General features: G+C 40.7%; 1 long non-coding RNA gene across 1 annotated transcript; it reads left to right on the top strand.

Moving 5' to 3' along the window:
• The first annotated feature begins 1,882 nt into the window (after nt 1-1,882).
• Nucleotides 1,883-3,747, top strand: LOC121140320. The gene is made up of 2 exons (XR_005877101.1): nt 1,883-1,962; nt 2,462-3,747. It is a non-coding gene; the product is annotated as an uncharacterized LOC121140320 (long non-coding RNA).
• The last annotated feature ends 14,094 nt before the right edge of the window (nt 3,748-17,841 follow it).

A 17,841-nucleotide genomic window follows, 5' to 3' on the forward strand; every position in this document is an offset into this window, starting at 1 on the left:
GTTTCTTTAATAATAAATTTTAAATTTACTTTGTACACATGTTACTCCCAGTTCCCTCTCCATACCCTCTTCCCCTCGCCCCTCAACCCCCAACCCCCCACGACACTCCATCCCCCCCTCCACTCCCCAGTGAGGTTAAGGCCTTCCATGAAGGAGCTCCAGAGTCAGTCATATCATCCTGGGAAGGGCCTAGGTCCTCCTCCACATGGAATAGGCTCCCAGAGTCCATTTGTATGCTAAGAATAAATATTGGTCTACTCTCCAAGGTCCCATAGATTATTAAGTTTCTGTCTGGTAGTCCTGTCTAGTGATGAGAGTGGGGTGTTGAAGTCTCCCACTATAAGTGTGTGAGGTGTTATATGTGATTTGAGTTTTAGTAATGTTTCTTTTCCCAATGTGGGTACCTGTGTATTTGGGACATAGATATTCAGAATTGAGACTTTATCTTGGTGGATTTCTCCTGTGATAAGTATGAAATGACCTCCTTCATCTTTTGATTGCTTTTAGTTTAAAGTCTAATTTGTTAGATATTAGGATTGCTTCCCCTGCTTGTTTCTTGGGTCCATTTGATTGGAAAATCTTTTCCCAACCCTTAACTCTGAGGTAACATCTGTCTTTGAAGCTGAGGTGTGTTTCTTATATGCAGCAGAAGGTTGGATTCTGTTCTGGAATCCATTCTGTTAGCCCATGTCTTTTTATGGTCAAGTTAAGACCGTTAATGTTGAGGGATATTAATGACCATTGCTCATTCTTGTTTATTTTGGAATGGTTGTTCTTGGTGGAATTGTATGAGGATTTCCACCCCTTTTTTCTTTTGGGTGTTGGTAAAGTGGGATTATCTATTGCCTGTGTTTTTCTGGTTGTAGTTAAGTTCCTTGGAGTGGAGTTTTCCTTCCAGAACTTTCTGTAGGGTTGGGTTAGTGGATATGTATTGTTTAAATATGGTTTTTTTTGTGGAATAACTTACTCCATATATAGTGATTGAAAGCTTTGTTGGGTATAGTAGTCTGAGCTGGCATCTGTGGTCTCTTAGTATTGGTAGAATATCTATCCAGGACTTTCTGGCTTTCAGAATTTTCATGGAGAAGTCAGGTGTAATTCTGATAGGTTTGCCTTTATATGTTACTTGACATTTTTCCTTAGCTGCTTTTAATATTCTTTCTTTATTCTGTATGTTTGGGGTCTTGATTATTATGTGGTGAGGGTACTTTTTTTGTGCTTCACTCTGTTTGGTGTTTGTAAACTTCTTTCACCTTCTTTGGCATGTCTTTCTTTAGGTTGGGAAAGTTTTCTTCTATGAGTTTGTTGAATATATTTTCTGCCCCTTTGAGGTGGGTTTCTTCACCTTCTTCTATACCTATTACTATTATTCTTAGGTTTTGTCTTTTCACAGTGTCCCATATTTCCTGGATATTTTGTGTTAGGGATTTGTTGGACTTAAATTTTTCTTTGGTCGATGAATCTATTTCTCCTAGTGTATCTTCAACACCTGAGTTCTCTCTTCCATCTCTTGTATTCTGTTGGTTATGCTTGTGTCTGTAGTACTTGACAGTCCAGCTTTTCATTTTGAGCATTCCTTTAGACTGTACTTTTTTTAATTGTCTCTTTTTCAGATTTCAACCCTTGTACTGTTTGATTTGTTTCTTGCAATTTTTGCTTTGTCTTTTCCTCCATTTCTTGCATTTTTTGGTTTGTTTTTTCTTCCATCTCTTTAAGGGATTCTCTCATATCCTCTTTGAGGACCTCTATCATTTTCATGAAGTTGTTTTTTAGGTCATTCTCTTTTACTTCATTTGCATTGGAATGATTGAGTCTTGCTAGTGTAGAGTCTCTAGACTCTGGTGGTGTCATATTTCTTTTTCTGTTGCTGAGTGTGTTTTTATATTGTCTCCTTCCCATCCCTTCTTCCAGTGGGTGCAGAAAGTGCCTCTTCCTCTCCTGGTGGACCAGTTTTCCCTTCAGGTGGGTGCAATCAAGTCTGATACTCTGGTATTTCTCCTCTTCCTGGTCCCATGGGCGGAGAAATGGACTGGGATGCTAGGGTGCATTGGCTCCTGCCAGGACGGAAACCACAGTGGCAGTTCCCAGGCACAGGAAGCTTACTACATTATTTTTATACTCTAGTCTTCATTTGAAATTTCTAAAATAAAGAGATTGCTACATTTTTTCTTTTACAGTGTTGTGATCAAACTCAGTTCCCACCATCAAATTTTACTTATTTTTGGTAATGGTGGGAACTATTGTTATTTTTTTTTGCATTTTTTCTTTTTATTTATTTTATGCGTCTACCTCTGCAGTGCCAGGATTACAAGCATGCCACCACACTTAGTACTGATGTTCCTAATTTTCATAAAACCTCATTTGCCTTGTTCCAAAATGGTTTCTGGGCCCTGAAGTCCTTGTGTCCTTGGCTGGTTTTTCCATTTCTCACACTTCAATGATCTTGTTTTTTTCTGGACAGGATCCTTATGTATCCCTGGCTTGCCTGGAATTTGCTACTAGACCTAGATAGCCTGGAACTCAGAGATCCATCTCCCTCTGCCTGTCATCATACCCGGCAAGCATTTTTCCCCCTCTATTAAAGGTAATACGCCACCAATAACCAATATTCCATAAACCTCTCCCATCCTGCTACCCCATGTATGTGCTATCTGCCAACCCTTGGATACTCCTGAGACTTCTGATCACAATCTTCTTTTTCTCAGCAATTATGAATTAGTCAATCACACCACATTCTGACGTCCAGCTCCCACCAATGGGGTAAGGGACAGTCATGGTCTGTGTTACCACAAAATAAGTGAACTTCCTGTCTGGTGTGCTTCCTATTGGGTGTGTGCTGGAGCACTCTGCTTTGATAGGCTGGTTTCAATTCTTCCTGTGTTTGTGAGACACTGAGAATATTCTCCAACAACACTCACAGTAGAGTATGGTGTCTTGCTTTCTCTTCTGTTATTAAATTTCCTGAATTCTGGGCACTTTCTCAAATCTTCAAAATGATAAAATAGAGGGTGCAGACAGAGCTCTTTGAAGCCAGAAGAGTCATTTAACCTCAGACATTATGGTAGTTAAGAAAGAGGGATGGGGGGATTTCAGACAAGTCTGGAGACTTAGAGGGCTCCCACAGCCTCTAGGGGCTTCTCTGTGTCCTCTTCAACACCTCTCTGTCTTCATTTCCACTCAGGGTTGGGATATTTGGTGCTGGAAGCTGAGAGTTGGGAGTCTTCAAGGGAACGGGTATAGTAAGGTACAGATCTGAATATTAAGATGGAGACAGTCCACTGCTCCTTCCTGTTGGGAGATTCCTGGTGCCTCCCTCTTCCCTGTTTCTGAAAACTCCATACAAGATCCCAGCTCCATTTTGAGAAGAACCAAATTGTCTCTACAGGGATGCCATCAGTGGGGGCATGCTTTTGGTTCCTTATCAACTACACTGTCCTCTTTCTGAGATTACTCCTGGCTTTTTGTGGTGTCCTGACTCCTTCCCTCAGGCTGTGCTCATAGGCCCACACCAGAGAGCAGAAAACAAAACAAAACAAACAAAACAAACAACCCCCCAATCTTAAAATGTTGTCATTGTGAATCTACGAGCACACAGCTGTCATCACAGAACCCAAGGGTGAGGGGGTGGAAGGCAGGGGGTCAGTAGCTCAAAGTCACCCTTAGTTTCTTATCAAGTTTAAGGGCATTCTCAGCTGCATGTGAACTTGTCTCAAAATATTAAAAACTAGAATAAAAAATAAAAGTGAACAACAGTCTCAGGAAGTTAAGCTCATGGTATAGAGAGGGGTGCCACACAAGCTTACCCCAGCTTCCTTCATTGGTCACCCCTACCTGACTGTAGTATGATGTCAGACCCAGGAAGCTGTGCTGGGGGAGCGTGTGTGTTCTGCACTGCTTTCCTGCCCAAGACCCTGCAAGCACAGCTGTGCAGACACAGCTGGAGATATGGTACCTGGTATTTGAACTGAGCCTCCATCCCACCATATTTTCTATCTTTAGCTATGCCAGTTTTTTTTTCTTTTTAACAGGATTTCTCTGTATAACAGCTCTGGCTATTCTGATTGTGGCGCACAAGCAAGTCCAGGGTATCAGGAAAAGAGAGACAAGACGTCCATTTGTTTGTCCTAAGAGAATGCATGTGTAGCCTTTATTGCCAGGAGAGTGTGTATGTGAGTGTTCATTGCAAGTGCTAAGAGGTCTCTCCCTTCTAGGAGGGAGGAGCTTTATCTACATATTTACAGCACAGTGGAAAAACCCCAGGTAGGAGAGATCGTTGTTTTCCTCCTACTAGATGTTGATGTCAGAGGGTCAAGGCCAGGGCAGTAAGCCAGGACTAGAAAACAGAAAGCACTTGGACTGGAAAACAAGTTGCACTTGTAGGCTGACCAGCAACTCACAGAGACCCCATGGGGCTGGGGCCCAACACTCTGGCTATTCTGGGACTCATTTTGTAGACCAGGCTGGCCTTACACTCACAGAAATCCACTTGCCTCTGCCTCCCAAGTGCTGGGGTTATAGTCATGCATACCACTCCCTGGCTGCTGTGTCAGTTTCTGACAACAGTCAAGTTGCTCTGGTTGCTAACACACATTCTATGCCTGGATGTTACAGTGTGTTTAATCTGGTGATTCCGTTACTGAAGGGCATTTTGATTCTCCCAGGTCTGAGATGATGGCAGCCAGGAGCATTTGTGAGAGGTCTACTTGTGGATCTACCCTTTGAGTTCATAGCTTGGAGTGACATAGGTGGGTTGGAGAGGAGGTGGGTAAGAGTGTTCTAAATTTTTATTTATTTTAAAAACAATCTTATTTTACATACCAATCCCAGTTCTTCCTCCCTCGTGTCCACCCCCCCACCAAGCCCCATCCCACCCCATCCACTCCTCAGGGATGGTGAGGCCTCCCATGAGGGATCATCAAAGTCTGTCACATCATTTCAGGTAGGACCTAGACCCGCCCCATGTACCTAGGCTGAGAGAGTATTCCTTTATAGGGAATGGGCTCCCAAAGCTCATTAGTGAGCTAGGGATAAATAATGGTTCTACTGACAGAGTCCCCATAGACAGCCCAGGCCCCCCAACTGATACTCACATTCAGGGGTTTGGTCTTGTGCTTGCTCCCCAGATGTCAGACTGATGTCTGTGAGCTCCCACTTGCTCAGGCCAGCTGTTTCTGTAGGTTTCCCAAGCATGCTCTTGACCCCTTTGTTCATCACTCCTCCCTCTCTACACTGAGTCTGGCTCAGTGCTTAGCTGGTGATCTCTGCTTCTGCCTCCATTGGCTACTGGATGAAGGCTCTATGATGGCATTTAAGGTAGTCATCAATCTTATCACAGGGGAAGGGAATTTAAGGTAGCCTCTCCACTGTTGCTTAGATCCTTAGTTGGGGTCATTCTTGTGGATCCTGGGACATTTCCCTAGAACCCACATGCTTTCATACTCAAGCAATTTGTTATAGATTAATAGTGTAGGCAAGCAAGGTATTATCTTACTGGCAGCCTGCATTTTTTTTTTCTTTTGGTTTTTCGAGACAAGGTTTCTCTGTGGCTTTGGAGGGGCAGCCTGCATTTTGCAGTTACAGAGAAAGAACCTATCTCTTCATTACTTATCTTGAAAGCTAATCTTATAAGGAATCTTAATGGAATCATAATCCTAAACTTTTATACATGAAAATCAATCAGCTCCACTTTGAATCTTTAAATATACTCATCAAAAGTTTTTTTTTATATCAGGAGATTGAGAGCAGAAATGGGTATAAACAATTAATCATCACCTTTCCTAGCACGATAGGTACCACAGCTAGTAATCATTGGGCTGCTTTGTGTTTGTTCCCTGTTGGATGACTTTTTGGGGGAATGGTTAGGAGGTGGGCTGGGGGTCAGTGAATTCAGTGAAGAACTAATAACAACACCCTTCAAATTGTTCCACACAATAGAAACAGAAGGAACATTGCCAAACTCTTTTTATGAGGGTACCATTACCCTGACATCCAAATCACACAACGATTCAACAAAGAAAGAGAATTACAAATTTCCCTCATGAATATTGATGCAAAAATACTCAAACTAAACCCAAGCACACATTAAAAAAAGTCATCTACCATGATCAAGTAGGCTTCAACCCAAAGATGTAGGGGTGGTTCAAAATATGAAAATTTATTAATATAATCCATCATATAAACAATGTGAAAGAAAACACACACCCACACACACATGACCGTCTCATTAGATGCTGAAAAAGTCTTTGATGAAATCCAACACCACTTCATGATAAGGGTCTTGATATCTTGATCAGGGATCCAATGAACATACCTCTACATAACAAAAGCAATATACAGCAAGTCACCAGACAACATGAAATTAAATGGAGAGAATCTCAAAGTGATTCCACTAAAATTAGGATCAAGGCAAAGCTGTTCACTCTCTCCATGTCTATTCAATATAGTACTTGAAGTTCTAGCTAGAGCAATAAGACAACAAAGGGAGATCAAGGGAATACAAATTGGAAAAGAAGAAGTCAAAGTGTCATTATTCACAGATGATATGATAGCATATGTAAGTGACCCCAAAAGTTCTATCAGGGAACTCTTACAGCTGATAAAACTGACTGGATACAAGGTCAACTAAAAAAATTCAGTAGCCCTCCTATATACAAATTACAAATGGGATCTGGGCATTGGTGGTGCACGCCTTTATTCCTAGCACTTGGGAGGCAGAGGCAGGCAGATCTCTGTGAGTTCAAAGTCAGCTTGATCTACACAGTAAGTTCTAGGACAGCCTCCAAAGCAATACAAATTACAAGTGGGCTGAGAAAGAAATCAGAGAAACATCACCCTTTACAATAGCCACAAATAACATAAAATATCTTGGGGTAACTAAACAAGTGAAAGGCCCATACAACAAGAACTTTAAGTCTTTGAACAAAGACATTGAAGAACATATCCCAAATGGAAAGATCTCCAGTGCTCTGGGATAGGTAGGATCAACATAGCTAAAATGGCAACTTCAGTTCTGTGGGCAGGACAGAGCTATGTGCCCCAGACAAGGGCCTCCAGTGAGGGGAAAATGGGGGAAGGAGAAGACCCAGTGCTCACCACTCCTGGTGGGTGCAGTGCTAAGGTCCCAATGGTGGCAGATGCTGGATGGTTTGGACTGCCCCCAGGTCTCTGGGGATTTGGTGGATGTGAAGGGGCTACATGCCTTGGTCGAGTTGGGGGAAGAATAGAGAAGGAGAGCAAGGAAAGAGATATCTTAATAGAGGGAGCCATTATGGGATTAACAAGAAATCTGGCACTAGGGAGCCCATTCTCTGTGGAGGGATACTCTCTCAGTCTAGATACTTGTTTTATACTGCTGAGTAATACTCTGATCTCCAAAATATATAAAGAACTCAAAAAACTCGACATCAAAACACCAAATAATCTAATAGATAAATGGGGCACAGATTTAAACAGAATTCTCAACAGAAGAATCTCAAATAGCTGAAAGGCACTTAAAAATTGCTCAACATCTTTAGTCATCAGGGAAATGCAACTCAAATCCCATCTTATATATGTCAGAATGGCTAAGATAAAAAAAAACACTGATGGCAGCTTATGTTGAAGAGGATGTGGAATAAGGGGAACACTCTACTGTTGGTGGAGTGCAAACTTGTACAGCCACTTTGGAAATTAGGATGACGGTTTCTCATAAAATTGGGAATCAATCTACCTCAAGATCTAGCGATACCACTCTTGGGCGTAAAACCAATGGATGCTCAATCATATCACAAGGACACTTACTCAAATATGTTCATAACTCCATTTTTTTGTAATAGCCAGAACCTGGAAACAACCTAGATGCTCCTCAGCCAAAGAATGGATAAAGAAAATGTGGTACATTTACTCAATCGAGTATTACTCAGCAGTAAAAAACAATGATACCATGAGATTTGCAGGCAAATGGATGGAACTAGAGAAAACCATCCTGAGTGAGGTAACACAGACCCAGCAAGACAAACAAGGTATGGACTCACTCAGAAGTGGATATCAGATGCAAAGCAAAGGATAACCAAGCTACAATCCACAGACTCAGAGAAGCTAGGATCTGAAGAGAGATACATGGGATCTCCCTGGGAGAGGGAAATAGAAGAGATCTCCTGGATAAACTGGAGTTGGGGGGGAGGGGAGTGTATGTGGTATGGGAACATGAGGTATAGGAATGACTGAGTTGGGGTAGGGATGAAGAGGGAGAGCAATGGAAGATATCTTTATAGAGAGGGCCATTATGGGGTTAGAGAGAAACCTGATGTCATGGAATCTCCCAGGAAATGATAGGGATGACCTCAGCTAGACTCCTGAACTAGCCTTCTCCTATAATCAAATTGGTGACTACCCTAACTGTAATCATAGAACCTCTAACTAGTAACTGATGGAAGCAGATGCAAAGAACCAAAGTCAAGAACTGGGCTGAGCTCTTGGAGTCCCAGTTGAAGAGAAGGTGGAGGGACTATGTGAGCAAGGGAGATCAAGATCATGAAGGGGAAACCCATAGAGATAGCTGACTTGAGCTCGTGGGAACTCATGAACTCTAGACCAACACTAGGGAGCTTGCTTGGGACCAACCTAAGCCCTCTCCATGTGGGTGACAGTTGTTTAGCTTGATCTATTTGTGGGGTCCCTAGAAGTAGGACTGGGATATGTCCCTGATGCATGAGATGACTTTTTGGAACTTATTCCATATGTTGGGATGCTTTCCTCAGCCTTGATACAGGGTGGAAGGAGCATGGTCCTGCCTCAACTTTGATATGCCAGGCTTTGTTGACTCCCCATGGGAGGCCTGTCCCTTTCTGAAGAGTAGATGGAGTAGAAAGGAGATGGGCTGAAGGAATGGGAGGAGAGAAGGGAGAGGAAATTATACTTGGTATGTAAAATAAATAAAAAATTAAAATAAAAATAAAGGACAAAAGATAAAAAGATATGCTTAATAAATAAAAAAGGGTCACGAGGACCCCTAGTGATATATTGCACAGTGATTTATTAACTTTAAAATTTTAAATGCTAAGGCAGGTGTTGGCGCAAACCTTTAATCACAGCACTCAAGAGGCAGAGGCAGGCAGATCTCTGAGTTCGAGGCCAGCCTGGTCTACAGAATGAGTTCCAGGACAGCCTCCAAAACAATACAGAGAAACCTTGTCTTGAAAAACCAAAAAAAATTTTTTTTAAATGTTAATGGACAAAGGAGCAACAACTGCAGAATGGCATTGGTCAGTAGAAGAAATTAAAATAAATCAGTCTGTATATTTTAAAGACGTGTTGACTTCAAAATGGAAACGATGTATGTTAAGTTGGGAAGAGGTTTTGCTTTTGTTTCCATAGGAGAAAAAGCTGTGGATACCATAAAGATGAATAAAGATAAGATTCAATCAGGAGAGACTTCCAGATTAAGGAAAGGCAATAGCTCATCTTGTCATCCAAACCAAACTAACTTATAAGACTAACAAGAACTTTTCATTTGATCAGGTATAAAAAAAAAGGTCTCACTAAAGTTAGGGTTGGGGCAGTGTTTTAGTCTTTTTTGGAGAATAAAAGCATCCAAATAATGGAATCTGGAGACCACTGGAGAAATGACATCTGAAAAAAAGATGAATCATCAAGAGAAAATGTCACGAGAAAAAGAATAAATTGGCCTACCTCCAACAGGGTTGAATTTCATAAATTTCCCCAAATTCTTGTTTTTGCTGCTTTCTACAAACAAAAGAGGCAAATGGTCTTTTTGTTGTCCCAATTCAATTAAAAATGAAATCTGGGTTTTTTGTTGGAGCATGGATCTCTCCTTCTCTAAACCCAAGCATGCTTGTTAAAGGAAAATCCAAAATTTGTCAGAGAGCCACCTGGTATGGCACAGAAACAAACCAAAATAAAATGACTATTCTATTGTCACTAATTTCATAACCCTTTGATTTTATTTTGATTCCTTAAAACTTTTCTTAATATATACATATTATCTCAAAATCCATAACATTTTATCTATCTATCTAGTGTAGAAAATTTCTATAGATATTAGTCATACAGAGTACTTATTATTTCTAGAAGTACGCTTCTTCTAGCTTCATGCACATGCTTTTGGGTTTGAGTTTGAAGCAGGTAATTAGGAACTAAGTTTTTGTACCCTGGATGTACCTAATAGACTATGGTCTTCTAACCTTTAGGAGATCCCCTACATATGGCATTTAAAATGTTTACATTTTCTACAGTGAACTGAGACAATTCCTAATCTTGACCTTTGAGGTCTCCAAATATAGTGGGGCCTTGCAATGACAAATCCACCTGGACTGTGGTAATGCCATTACATTGACAAACACCACCCAAAGACCCGTTTTATGTGAAAAGTTCTCAAGACAACTTCAGAGCTGCCAGATGAGATAGATGGTCCAGCCTCACAGACTACTCCATCCAGGACTTCAGCTAAGCTCTGCCCTTTCCCATCACAAAGAGACTGGTCAGCAAATGATATCACTAGCTCTCTCAGGACTTGACCATTATCCCAGTTTTTTCAGGGTCCTCTAAAGGTGCTGTCACCCCCAGACAACAGGAAGTAATTTTAAGTATACAGTGCCCACATTCCAAAGAGCTGGGGTGGGTGGCTTTTGGTCTTTCAGTGGATTATGAATGCTTGTCATTGTTTAGGAGGATTAGTTGCAAGTTGTTATTGATCATGGTCAGGGAGGAAGCTAAACAAAGGAGGTTAGATTAAGGGACTTTCCTTCCTTCCTTCCTTCCTTCCTTCCTTCCTTCCTTCCTTCCTTCCTTCCTTCCTTCCTCCCTCCCTCCCTTCCCTCTTTCTTTCTTTCTTTCTTTCTTTCTTTCTTTCTTTCTTTCTTTCTTTCTTTCTTCTGTCTGTCTTCCTCCCTCCCTCCCCCTCCTTCCCCCCTCCCTCCTTCGCTCCCTCCCTCCCTCCCTCCCTCCCTTCCTTCCTTCCTTCCTTCCTTCCTTCCTTCCTTCCTTCCTTCCTTCCTTCCTTCCTTCCTTCCTTGTTTTCTTTCCTCTGTCCCCCTTTCTGCGCTATATGGTGTGAAAATATGAAGACAGAATGAAAAGAAAGGAAAGAGGTTATAGAAATGATAGGACAAAAGGGTAGATTGAACCTTCCAAAAAGCAACTACTATGTCAGATATTTTACATCGTTATGGACTTTTGTATATTGATACAAATTTAAAGTTATTTTTGTTATGACATATGGTATATATATATATATATATATATTTCTAATCTTATTTAAGGTATTGTACCTAATCAGCACATTTAAAAATGTAAAGTTCTAGTCCTTGAAAGCTATCATTACAAACTGTTTAGGATAATTAAGAAATGCAGGTTAGTAGTTAGTCACCTATAACAATAACACTTCTTGTCATGGTAGGTATGTTTTCAGGGTTAAACAGATATATTTTAGATAGCAAAGAAGTCTTCAGAGAGCTACAGAATACACATTTAAAACATTTTAATAACATAAGGCTTTTATGACAGTGAGATAAGTCTGCTCTTGGCAGCACCAATATACTTCAAAGGAGATGATATGAATTGAAGAATCTTCATGTGGAGTTTGCTTTCAATGTGGAAATGTTAATCACTGGGCAACAAACTGCCCTTGCCCTGAGAGCTGAGAGTATGCTGTACAAATTGGGACAAGCAGGGCACAAAAGACATCGATGGCTGGATTTTGCCAAGACAAAGTAGGCCAGCTGTTCTAAGTTCCTGTTTCACAGAAGAGTCTGTCAAATATTCTAGACCTGTAGGCTGAAGATGGATGCTGCAACATTGCAGAGGAACCTTGAGTGGTAGCCAGCTGTCTCTGTCATTTCTATAGCTTAGGAAGACCCTTGCTCTGCACTTCCTGTTTACTCAGGTAATATTATATCCTCCTCAGGTTTCTGATGGGGTTAAAGACTAGATAGCTATAGTTTTACCATTTCTTTGTTACCAAATTAAAAAAAGAAACTCACAAATGAGATGTAAAGTTTATAAATACTGAGAGGCATAAAAGCTTAAGTTGTTTATCTAAGAAAATGTTTTAAAATCTAATAGGATATTTTTAGTCTGCTAATACAAGTTATGATAGAAACTTTGGACTTACCAAGATAGGGTAGACAATAAAGTACTTTCGCTGAATTTGCCAATGTGAAAGGACTAGACATTGTTAGGGTAATTCTTACCTGATAATTGTTCTTATTGTGTATACTTTTATTTCTGTGTTAGAATGAAAACGTTTCCTTTTTATTTAGACAAAAAAAAGGGGAAAATGTTTCAGGATATTTGATGATGCCATGAAACACAAGGTTGTGTTAATAAAATCAACCTTGGGTCAGGGGGCAGAGCCAGAAAGTAGTTGATAGGAATTAGCAATAGAGGGCATGGAAGAGCCAGGAAGATGGAAAGAGATGCACAGAAGGAGAGGGAGGGACCTGGAGTTTTACCATCATTTTGGTTTGGGATGGTAGGAGGGAGGCTTTCTTGCTGGGTCTCTGGCCAAAAAGGAAGGTTGCTTCTCAGCATTTCTAAGCTAGCAGTTTTCATACCAGCATTTGACTCCTGAGTCTTTATTAGTAAATAAAATGACAGAACTTCAGTTAAAAACTATGTTTGGCAGCAGTAGCAGAGCCAGTGCAGCTCAGTTGTGGCCTGAGTGGTGGGGCACTGGGCCTCGGATGGTAGTTAAAATATCATTACATTCAGGTTTAGTGGCCAAGTTTATGGAGAAACAGCAGTATCATTTGTTTGACCCCTTGCTTCTCAGTTGATGGCACTTTTGAGGGGGTTATGGAACCTTGAGGAGTTGCAGCCTTGAGGGAGTATGTCACTGAGGGTGGGATTTGAGCATTTATAGTCTCTGCCCACACCATGCTCCCTCTGCTCCCGGGAACAGACAAAGTGTGGTCAGCAAGCCCCATGTGCATACTGCATGCCCTAGCTTTCCCTGGTGTGTGGACTCTAGACTTCTGCAGTTACGAACCAAAGTGAACTCTCTTTCTTACTTTTTTAGCATTATATTTTTAATTCAAATTTAATTTTTTTTCTATTTTATTTATCTTTATAAAATTTTAAAACAATCTCTTCTCATTTTACATCCAATCCCAGTTCCCACTCTCTCCCCTCCTCCTGCTTCCCTCTCCTTCACCCCCCACAGTCCTCCATCCACTCCTCAGAGAGGGTAAGGATTCCCATGGGGAGTCAATGAATTCTGGCACATCACTTTGAGGCAGGACCAAGCCCCGTCCCCCATATCTAGTCTGAGTGAGGTATCCCTTCAAAGAGAATGGGCTCCAAAAAGCCAGGTCAAGCACTAGGGCTAAATCCTGGTTCCACTGCCAGTGGCCTCACAGACTGCCCAAGTCACACAACTGTCATCCACATTCAGGGGGCCTAGTTTGGTCCATTGCAGGTTCCCCAGCTGTCAGTCCAGAGTCAGTGAGCTTCCACAGGTCAGCTGTTTCTGTGGGTATCCGCAATCTCTGCATCTGCCTTCATCAGTTGTGATTACAGGGGAAGGCAAGTTCAGATACCCTCTCCACTGATGCTTAGGGTCTTAGCTGGGTCATCCTTGTGGATTCTGGGAATTTCCCTAGTGCCAGGTTTCTCACCAGCCCCATAATGACTTTCTCAATCAAGATATCTCTTTCCTTGCTCTTCCTCTCCATCCTTCTCCCATACTGACCGTCTCCTTCCGTGTGGTTCCCCCATTCTCCCCTCCCCTTCCATCCTCCCTTCCCCTCACACACTCCCAATTTTCTCAGGAGATCTTCCATTTCCCCTTCCCAGGGGATCTATGTATGTCTCTCTTAGGGTTCTCCTTGTTGCCTAGGTTCTCTGGGGCAGGTTATTGCATTATGTCTAATATCCACTTATGAACGAGTACATGCCATCTTTGTCTTTCTGGGTCTGGGTTTCCTTACTCAGGATTGTTTTTTTTCTAGTTCCATCCATTTGCCTGTAAATTTCAAGATGTCATTCTTTTTTTTCTGCTGAGTAGTACACCATTGTGTAAATGTACCACATTTTCTTTATCCATTCTCAGTCAGTCTAGGTATCTAGGTTGTTTCCGGGTTCTGTCTGTTACAAATAATGCTGCTATGAACATAGTTGAGCAAATGTCATTGTGGTATGAGTGTGCATCCTTTAGGTATATGTCCAAGAGTAGTATTCCTGGGTCTTGAGGTAGATTGATTCCCAATTTTATGAGAAACTGCTTTAATGATTTCCAAAGTGGCTGTACAAGTTTGCTCTCCCACCAGCAATAGAGGAGTGTTCCCCTTACTCTACATCTTCTCCAGCATAAGCTATCATTTTGATTTTAGCCATTCTGACTGGTGTAAGATGGTATCTCAGAGTCACTTTGAGTTGCATTTTCCTGATGAGTAAGGATATCGAGCAATTCCTTAAATATCTTTCAGCTATTTGAGATTCTTGATTGAAACTTCTCTGTTTAGATCTGTACCCTATTTTCTAAATTGGATTATTTGGTATTTTGATGTCTAGTTTCTTGAGTTCCTTTTCTTGTGGGGGTTTTTGAGGAAGAGTTTCTCTGTGGCTTTGGAGGCTGTCCTGGAACTAACTCTTGTAGACCATGCTAGTCTCAAACTCACAGAGATCTACCTGCCTCTGCCTCCCGAGTGCTGGAAATAAAGGCGTGCACTACCACCTCCCGACGAATTTTTATTTTATGTGCATTGGTGTTTTGACTGCATGTATATCTGTGTGAAAGTGTCAGAATTCCTGGAACTGGAGTTACTGTTGTGAGATGTTATGTAGGTGCTGGGAATTGAACCCTGGTCTTCTGGAAGAGCAGCCAGTGCTCTTAACCACTGAGCAATCTCTCCAGCTTCTTAAGTTCTTTATATATTTTGGAGATCAGCTCTCTGTCAGATATGGGGTTGGTGAAGATCTTTTCCTATTCTGTAGGCTTCCATTTTGTCTTAGTGACAGTGTCCTTCACCTTAAAGAAGTTTCTCAGTTTCAGGAGTTCCCATTTATTAATTGTTGATCTCAGTGTCTGTGCTACTGACATTATATTCAGGAAGTGGTCTCTTGTACCAATTTGTTCCAAGTGTACCTCCCACTTTCTTTTCTAAGAGTTTCAGTGTGGCTTGATTTATGTTGAGGTCTTTGATCCACTTGGACTTAAGTTTTGTGCATGGTGATAGATATCTGCAATCTTCTACATGTCAGCATCCAGTTATGCCAGCACCATTTGTTGAAGATGCTTTCTGTTTTACATTTTACAGTTTTTGGCTTATTTGTCAAAAATCAGGTGTTCACAGGTGTGTGGATTAATATCAGGGTCTTCTATTCAATTACATTGGTCCACTTGTCTGTTTTCTGTTTTTATGCTAATACCAAGATGTTTTTATTACTATAACTCTATAGTAGAGCTTGTAGTCAAGGATGGTGATGATTCCAGAAATTCCTTTCTTGTGTAGGATTGTTTTGGCTATTCTGGGTTTTTCTTTTTCTGTATGAAGTTGTGTATTGTTCTTTCAAGGTCTGGGAATAATTGTATTGGGATTTTGATAGAAATTACATTAAAGATTGCTCTTGGTAGGATTGCCATCCAAGAGCAAGGGAGATCTTTCCATTTTCTGATACCCTCTTCAATTTTTTTCTTCGAAGTCTTAACATTCTTGTCATACAGGTCTTTCACTTACTTTATTAGTGTTACCCCAAGAATTTATTTGTAGCTATTGTAAATGGTGATGTTTCTCTGATTTCTTTCTTGGCTTGTTTATCATTTGTATATAGGGAGGCTACTGATTTTTTGAGTTGATTTTGTTTCCTGACACATTACTGAAGGTGTTTATCAGCTGTAGGAGTTCCCTGGTAGAATTTTTGGGATCACTTACGTATACTATTATATCATCTGCAAATAGAAAATGTTAGATATCTTCCTTTCCAATTTATATCCCCTTGATCTCCTTTTGTCTTAGTCCTTTGCTCTAGCTAAAACTTTGAGTTCAACTGTATGAATAGATATGAAGAGAGTGGACAGCCTTGTATTGTTCCTGATTTTAGTGGAATCACTTTGAGTGTCTCTCCATTTAATTTGATGTTGGATGTTGCCTTGCTGTATATTGCTTTTATTATGTTTAGATATATTCCTTGCATCTGTGATTTCTTCAAGACCTTTATCATGAAGGGGTGTTGGATTTTGGACAAGGCCTTTTCAGCATCTAATGAGATGATCATATGGTTTTTTTCTTTTAATTTATTTATATGGTGGATTACATTGACAGACTTTCATATATTGAACCTTCCCTCCCTCTCCGGGATGAAGCCTACTTGATCATAGTGGATGAATTTTTTGATATGCTCTTGGATTAGGTTTGCCAGTATTTTATTGAGTATTTCTGTATCATGTTCATGAGGGAGTTTAGTCTGTAATTCTCTTTCTTAGTTGAGTCTTTGTGTGATTTGGGTATCAGGGTAACTGTAGCCTCATAAAAAGAGTTTGGCAATGTTCTGTCTGTTGCTATAGTGTGGAAACAATTCAAGGAATGTAGGTGTTAGCTTTCCTTTGAAGTTTTAGTAGAATTCTGTGGTGAAACCATCTGTCCTTGTCTTTTTTTTGAACGGGGAGACTTTTGATTACTATTTCTATATCCAAGGGAGTTATAGATCTATTTAAATAGTTTATCTATCTGGTCTTGATATGTGATACCTATCCAGAAAATTGTCCATTTCTTTTAGATTTTCCAATTTTGTGGAGTACAGGGGTGATTCAATTTTTCGTTGTTCAATTTCAATGATTTTGTAGGTTTTCTGCAATTGTTGCTGTTGAATTCAACCTTTAGGCCATGCAGATCTGATAAGATACAGGAGGTTATCCCTATTTTTTTGTATCTGTTGAGTCTGTGAAATAGTTATTGCTGATGTATCTTATACATATGATTTCAGATTATCTTGATGAACTAAAGTCAGTTGTTACTTCTTCTCACTCCAATGTGGAGAACTGTAAGTAATATGGGGAATAGACTGCTTTCTTCTTGTATGATCTGGTGGGCATGCCAGCATCTCCTATACTACTGCAGCTCCTGCTGTACTCCTGTCTTAATTAGGGTTTCTATTGCTTTGAGCACAGACCATGATCATTGCAACTCTTTTAAAAGAAAACATCTAATTGAGTTGGCTCACTTATATTTCAGAGGTTCAGTCCATTATTATCATCAGACATGCTGCTGGAGAAGTAGCTGAGAATCCTATATCTTGTAGGCAACAGGAAGTAGTCCAACAAGACCACACCTACTCAAACAGAGCCATACCACTTAATACTGCAACTCCCTTTGGGGGCTATTTTATTTCAAACTACCACATTCCACCACCTTGCTCCAAAGGCTTATAGCCATATCATAATGCCAAAATACATTCAGTCCAATTTCAAAAGTCCCCATAGTTTATCACAGTCTCAACAATGTTTAAAAGTCTAATGTTCAAGTCTCTTCTGAGATTCATGCAATCTCTTCATTGTAATCCCCTATAATAATCAAAATAAAAAACTGATCTCATGCTTCCATCAAACAATGGTACAGGACATACATCACCATTCAAATGCACAGGGAAGGGAGCACAGTGAGGAAATACTGAACCAAAGACAGACTGAAAACCAGCTGGGCAAACTCCAAGCTCTGCCTCTCCTTGTCTGATGTCAAAAAGCTCTTCAGATCTCCAACTGATCTCAGCTTTGTTGATGCAGCACACTTCTTTCTGTTGGTCTGGTTCCACTCCACGATAGAAGCTTCCCTTGGCAGGTATCGTGCAACTCTGTTTTCTCTATAGTCTTGGGTCTCCAAGGAAATAGAGGTTTCAACTTCACAGCTT

This window comes from Mesocricetus auratus, unplaced genomic scaffold (genome assembly GCF_017639785.1).
Source record: "Mesocricetus auratus isolate SY011 unplaced genomic scaffold, BCM_Maur_2.0 Super-Scaffold_100004, whole genome shotgun sequence".
Lineage (NCBI taxonomy): Eukaryota > Metazoa > Chordata > Mammalia > Rodentia > Cricetidae > Mesocricetus > Mesocricetus auratus.